Source organism: Tenebrio molitor, unplaced genomic scaffold (assembly GCF_963966145.1).
Source record: "Tenebrio molitor unplaced genomic scaffold, icTenMoli1.1 SCAFFOLD_53, whole genome shotgun sequence".
NCBI lineage: Eukaryota > Metazoa > Arthropoda > Insecta > Coleoptera > Tenebrionidae > Tenebrio > Tenebrio molitor.
In genome coordinates, this window is record NW_027184165.1 from 110,568 (window position 1) to 118,945 (window position 8,378).

The following is an 8,378-nucleotide window of genomic DNA, read 5'->3' on the forward strand; positions in this document are numbered from 1 at the left end:
CTCCACAAACTGCAAGTCGTGCAGAATAAATTTCTCCGGGCAGCTTTTAATGCGCCCTGGTTCGTCAGGAATTCGCAACTCCATCGGGAGGCAGATCTTCCACTCATCAAGGATTTCCTGCTAGATGTAGCGGAGAAATTCTTTGAGAATGCGGCCCAACACCCAAACCCTCTTGTACGCGACGCCGTCGATTACGACGAACACTTGCCACTCCGCCACAAACGGCCGAAGTGTCTGCTCCTCCGACAGGACTGAAGTGCAACCACCACTCCCTGTCCCCCGCGTTGTTTTGTCTGTTGCTTTTGTTTCAGAACTCCGCAGTAACGCGTAGCCTCTTGCAAACAAATTATAATTGAACTCTCTCGAGTATGTTTCAGATCACACACCAGGGCCATCTCCAGCTCCAAGGACCAGGTAAAAGTGTAATCAAACCGGGTTTATTTTTATAGTCTTGTCTATAATTATTTTCTTGAGCGTTTCCCCCATTCTTCTTCGGCTCCGACGAGGGGTTTTTTCTGCAGTTTTTCCCCTCGTTGTAACGCATAAGCGGGAGCATTCCGACGACGCCTTCTGCAGCCCCCTTTTCTTCTCGCGATTTGTTCTCTCAAACAACCCCCCTACCGTACTCTCGACCTGCTGGGTTCGCAACTGGAGGCCGACCAGCTAGGGGGTACGGTAACTCGATACTTGACAAGTCTGTCACACAGCCCTACCATTTCATGCGTAGGTGCCTGCCAGTCAGATTGGGGAAAGATGAGTCTAGGACTCGAACTCCGTAAAACGTCAGACAAATTATTATTATTATTATTTTGCGGTAGTTGACTTCCTAGGGACGAGGTGTGCAGGTATTTTGTGTCAGTTGAAATAATCTGAAAAGATGACCGGTCGCGGTAAAGGAGGCAAAGGATTGGGAAAAGGAGGAGCGAAGCGTCATCGCAAAGTCCTGCGTGACAACATCCAGGGCATCACGAAACCCGCTATCAGAAGATTGGCTCGTCGTGGCGGCGTGAAACGTATTTCCGGTTTGATCTACGAAGAAACTCGCGGAGTCCTGAAAGTGTTCTTGGAAAATGTCATCCGAGATGCCGTCACCTACACGGAACACGCCAAACGTAAAACCGTGACAGCGATGGACGTCGTCTACGCTTTGAAACGTCAAGGACGCACCCTCTACGGTTTCGGAGGTTAATTTCCTGGCGCTCTTCACCGTTCGAGAAAACCAGAATAAAATACGAAATACAAAATCGGTTCTTTTCAGAACCACAAAATAAAAATAAGAGGAAAAAAAAGAAACATGATGTTCTTTCGAGAAACAACGGACAATTATTACTAACTGACTACCTGATAAATGTACCAAGATCGTAAACACCCCTTGCTTTCCTTTTGGCATTGCAGTCGTAAATGATAATAATACAAAAAGAAAAGATGCATCGGTCATTTTACGAAAAAAAAAAGCTATAGTGGCCCTGAGAAGGGCCGATATTTTGAGTTTTCGCCACGGAGATGGATCGATCGTTCGTTTAAGGTTTCTTCTCGGTTTTTTTGGGTAAAAGTACGGCCTGAATGTTGGGTAAGACACCGCCTTGGGCGATCGTAACTCCGGACAGGAGTTTGTTCAATTCCTCGTCGTTTCTGATGGCCAGCTGCAGATGACGCGGTATAATACGTGTCTTCTTGTTGTCACGGGCAGCGTTTCCTGCCAATTCTAGAACTTCGGCGGCTAAGTACTCCATGACGGCGGCCAAATAGACGGGAGCTCCTGCACCGACGCGTTCCGCGTAATTTCCTTTTCTGAGAAGACGATGTATCCTACCCACCGGAAACTGGAGACCGGCACGGCTCGAACGGGATTTCGCTTTTCCCTTCACTTTACCTCCTTTACCGCGACCTGACATTTTAAGTTCGTTCGTTAGACACCACGAGAAGTAATAAAACTGACGGACGGGACTCGTCGATTGTAAAAGCTGGTAGCTGTGCTTCGAATTTATAGCCTCCGTGATAGGAGAATAGGACGTGACGATTGGTGGGAGCCCGTTTTCAGGTGGGGTTCTGGTGAACACACTACCTATCAGAAAGGTGGTGGTGCAAAGTTAACGCACGCACACGAGTCAGAGCAGTTCGCGAGTTTGTTGAATCGAATTGAATTGAAAAATGCCGCCGAAGACAAGTGGTAAGGCAGCCAAGAAGGCCGGGAAAGCTCAGAAGAACATTTCCAAGAGCGACAAAAAAAAGAAGCGCAGGAGGAAGGAGAGCTATGCCATCTACATCTACAAGGTGTTGAAACAAGTCCATCCCGACACCGGTATCTCTAGTAAGGCTATGAGCATAATGAACAGTTTCGTGAACGACATCTTCGAACGTATCGCCGCTGAAGCTTCCCGTCTGGCACACTACAACAAACGTTCGACGATCACCAGCAGAGAAATTCAAACTGCCGTGCGTCTGTTGTTGCCCGGTGAGTTGGCCAAGCACGCCGTCTCCGAAGGTACCAAAGCCGTCACCAAGTACACCAGTTCGAAATAGATGTTTTTCGTTTTCGACACATTTATAAACGGTTCTTTTCAGAACCACAAAAACTCTCGAACAAAAAAGAAAAAGACGTGAAACAGCGATTTTTAATTAACTTTTATTATGTCATTATTATTATTATTAGGTTTCATGCATTATCGGTATTTTGCACCCATGCCTATCCAACTTGTAGTTATGTGGTTATTGTATTCGAAATAATTTAGTTGATTGAGGTTATGTTATGAATAAATTTCTATTTTGCCAGAATACAACTCTTCGGAAGAAGAAATCAAATAAACAATCGTACATCTGCTGAACAACCTAGTTGATGGTTGATGGATTTGCATTACCCAGCATATAGCCTAAATGTTCATCTTTAGTGAAATTAAAATTACTTAGCTTTTTTAAGAAAGAAAAAATTAGAACGAATTCTCATCGAAAAAACCGCGATTCCTACAAATGATACAGATGGTTTTGTAGTCGCGTATGTTATTGAATACAATGAGCCGACATTTTTCCGACTCTTTGTTTCATCGAAAACGTTGTTGACATTAGCAAGGAACGTTAAGGATTCCCTGAAACAGACAATTTCACTGTTTTGGAATAGCAGTATGTGCAAATGAGAGGACAGAAGACTTTGAAAAAAGGAGTGAACAAAACTGTACTTTAGTACAGAATGTTATGTTTATTTTAATTTCAATTGTTCCTGTTTTAATGAGATTTTTTATGTTCCTAAATCATTTTCTATTTTTTTTTTCATTAGAGAAGAGTTATTGTCGAGTTATTATCTCTACCTAGCATAAAAATTAAAATACTTTGCAACATTACGTTATTATACATTGCATATCTGACATAAAATACTTGCAAAAATTACTTAGCTAATTAATATTACGCATGACAACTCACATTATTTACTTTGCAAAACATTATAGAATACATAACAGATAATTGTGACCCTGTGTATTGTTCATTGGAATTAAAATAAAAAAAACGTGATTTCGTCAATCGCCGTTATTTGCGACTTCAGGCAACTGTCGCTAAGAGCTATTTTTGTTTCTCCGTTCAATTTCCCGATAAAATCGTCGACTTAGTTATTAACTAAGTTCTTCAGTTAGGTGGTATCAACAATACCACAATAGCCATGTTGCCGGAGTTTTTTGATAAAAGACTTGCTAGTTGGAATACAGAAAATATTTACCAAACACCTATTCACGATAATAAACCGGGGCACTATTGTGGGTTTTCGGTTGGTTTTATATTATATTAGGTACTCACCCTTCGTAACGTGTCTCCACGAAAAAACGTCACTTTCACACTAACCACCTTTCGTTTTAACTCTCGCGACGATAACTGAAATGTTGACGCGCGCCGGACAGATTCACGGACATACAACCACCCACCCACCCCGCGCCCCGGTTTCCGTCTGGACTGGTTCTGTCGTCCGAGTGAGTGCCAAAAATTAGCGTTCGTCTATTAAATGATTGTCGGATGATGATTATTGACGGACACTTTTATCGCACCCGATCACACTTTAGTTACTACCTACGTTTAGTATCGACGACGCATCGTTTCGATTATTGAAATTCGAATTGAATTTTTTTTTTTTCTAGTTTTCGACGTAGATTCGCGTGACACAAATATTATGAGCCTTTTTGGATCGATTTCGTGTGCATCACGCCATTTCTACGGGCGAACGTGAATGTGTGATGTTGACGTGATGGAAGCAACGTTTAGGCAATCCGCATTACGTATTACTATCAATTATATTTTAAACGAATGAAAACTTCAATTCAGAAGTGTGATAATCCCGATCCATTCAAGTTTTGTTAATTTTAGATTAAAAATGCGTGAGTATTGTACTATTGCTAACGATGCCAAAACATCGCATATTCAATGTAAAAAGAACAAGAGCAACGGGCCATTAAGTTAATTTAAAAATAACTCGTACCGGATAAGTCGAATACGTATCCAGGGAAAATTTATTAATTTTAAAATTGACCGGCGGAAACAGGTTCTCGCCTCCCACCACTTTTGTGTAGCGGCCGCCAAATCAATTTTGTTTTTATATAATTGATTCAAAAAATTGAAATTCACGCATAGTTATCTGTGCCTGAAGTGGGTCATTTTCATTGCATTGTTAGTAAGATCGAAACCATAGAAACCATACAAAACGCATACGACTATTTCTGTTTTTCATTTCACGCACTGTTTTTTATTAGTTACCTAGCAACATGGTCACTGCATTGAAACTTCAGAGTTCCTTCAAAAATTTGAATTTTTAATTTCAATTTTTTGAATCAATGATTTAATATAAAAATAACTATTGTGGAAAACAGCAAAAAATAAAATAATACCACTAATTGGCGGCTGGTCAGGATAGACCTAACGTTCGAAATTTAGAAAAATATTTTTTTTATTTTAATACTGTTACTTTTCTAATGAAGTGCGAAATAAGTTGTGCCCCATAGCTATCTTTTTTATTTTTCACTACGACAATTACAAAGTGTTGATATTCACAACTTTTCGTGAGCACTTCGATAGAAATGAACAAGAACGCAGGAAAATTCCACACCGAATATTAATATTCTGTCTTGGCCCATGTTTACTTTTATCTACCGCAAAACAAAATGTTCGGATTTGTCAGGGGTATTCTGATTTAAAAAAAGAAGAACATTTGACGAATATTTTAAGTCTCAAACGTTTGGAAAATAATGCAACAACAATTCATAGACTACAAAAAAGCCTATGATTCAGTACCACATTCATGGTTAATTAAAATTCTTAAAATTTATAAAATTAATATTAAATTAAATCACCTTCTTTATATGGATGACATAAAACTTAACAATAACTGAAAATCAATCAATATGTCGTGGTCATTACGAAAATTTAGAATATATAACTAAAGAAGGAGAAATCATTAAAAATTTAAATAAAGGAGAATTTTATAAATATTTAGGTATTAATCAATCAAATCAAATTAAATCTATTCTTTTGGTGTTATAAAATGGTCCAAAACTAATTTAAAGAATATAAATATTCAAACTAGAGTTCTCTTTACAAAATTTTGTAAACATCACCCCAAATCTGCTGTTGAAAGATTTAATTTACCACGCGAAAATGGTGGTAGGGGTTTTTCAAATCTAGAAATTCTACAACACAATCAAATTGCTTCACTAAAAAATTATTTTCTCAATAGAGCTCGTGATATGACACTATAGCAAATATAAAACAAAAGTCTTTACATGGGAGATATTTTAAAGAGCTGAGGGTTTTATATTTGCAATACAAGATCTTGCACCGTTTTGGCTCACAGCGAATATAAAAAACGTCATGATATATTCGCAAAAATTATACACATGAATTTAGCAGTTAAATTCAATTTATTAAAGGATACACAACCACATTACATTTATAAACCAGAAAGTTGTTTAGAAAATGACAATTACAAATTATATTTTGATCGCACAGTTTTAACTGACATTCACATTCAGCATAACAGACCAGACATTATTATTTTAAATAAACAACAAAAGCAAGCATATCTTTTAGATATAGCTGTTCCAAATTCACACAATATAACACAGACATATAATACAAAAATTAATAAATATATTATTATAATTTCAGCAACAGGAATAGTACCGCAATCTCTTTTTAAAAATTTAAAAATTTTGGACTTAGAGAACACATAAAACACAAAAAAGTCAAAATGTGGAGGCGAGACGCCGGTAATTATGTTGATAAGCACTGCACTACTGCCGCCGGGTGGAGGTGGGATACGAAAAGAAGATGCTCTCACTGCTCTCACTCACAATAAGTTCGGAAAAACCGAATTTTATTATCGTATTTAATTGACGTCACAGTTACTTTGGCGAAACAGGAGCTCGCTTTTCGAAGGCATGATGAAAAAGACAGACGAATCAATTTGATATATAAAACCTAACAGGAACGGCTGGTCCATGAGGTCATTTGGGTAATGACCCCCTAAAAAATAAAGGTTTTACCCAACACCAGCCGCGACTGCAATGTACACAAGACTATGACTGCTACATATTATGTTATTTCAACCAAATCAGAAGTACAATAATTTTGAAAAGTAAGTGCAATGTATACTTCTAAATCTATCTAAATTTATTAATATGTAATTTTTTTCAAAACTATCGATCTTTCTTTGAAACATTTTCAATTCACAATTCACTGTTGGAAGCGCTGTACTTTTTAGTATAAATACGTATACGAAAAATTAAAATAATAGTTGAATTAACACATCGTTAAATGTTACGAGGAACATAGTTTTTTGGATTACACAGCAAAATCTTGGAATTTCAGTCCGATATTACTCCATTGAGTCTTTGGACTCACAAATAAATACCTCGAAAAGCCGACAAACATCTGTCTAGAACTTTTCTAGTAACCAGAGGGTATCGTAAACGACCCGTGTTTAGACCTCTTTCGTGAAAGTGACCGACCGCCGGCGCCGCTCGATTTCGTCATAAATCTCAGCCGTACCCCCCACGATAATTGACAAGTCTGTCATACAGCCCTACCATTTAAAACCTTTATTCTCTTCGTTTTAAAAATAGTTTCGCATGGTTTTTCTCTCTTCTCGTTTTACAATGGTCCAGTGACTAATAAATGAGTGTTGTGTTATGAGTTTGTTCGAGCTCAAAAAAACGTGGTTCGAAATTGTTTAACGTTTAACGAATGGTAAGTTATTCTAGTTTTTATGTTGGTCTTAACGTGTTAGGGGCCAAGAATACAACATTGTCTGTCCATTATAACATAGAACTGATATGTTGAATTCAGATCTCTAATTATTTAAAAACCAAAAAAATAAAGCAGCAGTCAAAGTGGCATGTACGCGTAACCTAATATATATTTTTTTTACATTAAAAGATCGCCGTCTTCCTCGTCGCACTTACGACATTTGCATATGTTATCTTTGTTAAACTCACGGAAGGAATATAATGAACCGGTCACCCGTCCAAGTGCTGACCGCTGCCCGCGTGGCTTACCTTCGGTGATCGAACGACAACCTTTACCGTTTGACGAGTTTTTATTCTGCAATTGTTTACAATTAATCGACAAAAAAAATTGTTTTCTTAATTATCTAGTACTTAAAGCTATGAATCTACATTATACGGGTCTGTGCATGTTTCCGAATACCTGCACGAAAAACAAATCGGTTCGGTGGTTGCTATGGATTTCAAAAAAAAACAAAAAGTGTTGGGGGGCAACGGCACGCGGTGTTCCCAAGCGGTCACCCATCCAAGTACTGACCGCGCCCGACGTTGCTTAACTTCGGTGATCGGACGAGAACCGGTGCTTTTCAACGTGGTATGGCCGTTGCCGTGGTGTTTAGGTGTGATCGTTGGTGTAAAATATATTGCTTTTAACATTCCGATGCACGAATATGAACATCAAAACGCGATGCGTTTCGTTTCCGTATGCACTTACCCTCTGACGACCGACGTCGGACCGAACTAACGGGAAATCCCACAACAACCACCACGTCACGCTCTAACGACAAGAGAGACTACTAGACGGACTGGCGATCTCCCGCGTCGCACATTTTTCGACCGCCGGCGGCGGTGGAAAATCCAGAATTTCACCCCACCTACCGCGCTGCTTGCTCCGACGACGACGAGATTCCCACATTTGGATCGACCGAAATATGTAAGTAATATCAGGAAGTTCCGATTTTCGAGAGGAGACCTGTGTTTCTATTTACCTATCTATAATAATTATCGTTATAATCATCATATCATTATTATTATTATTAACATTATTATTTATTACCATTATTATTATTATTATTATTATTATTTATCGTCCCTCGGATTCGGCGATCTTCGAAAATCCAAGTT

At 38.6% G+C, this 8,378-nt stretch overlaps 1 non-coding gene across 1 annotated transcript; it reads right to left on the reverse strand.

Moving 5' to 3' along the window:
- Positions 1-7,742: 7,742 nt before the first annotated feature.
- LOC138140892 (5S ribosomal RNA) lies at positions 7,743-7,862 on the reverse strand. The gene has a single exon (XR_011162803.1). It is a non-coding gene; the product is annotated as a 5S ribosomal RNA (ribosomal RNA).
- Between the last annotated feature and the right edge of the window lie 516 nt (positions 7,863-8,378).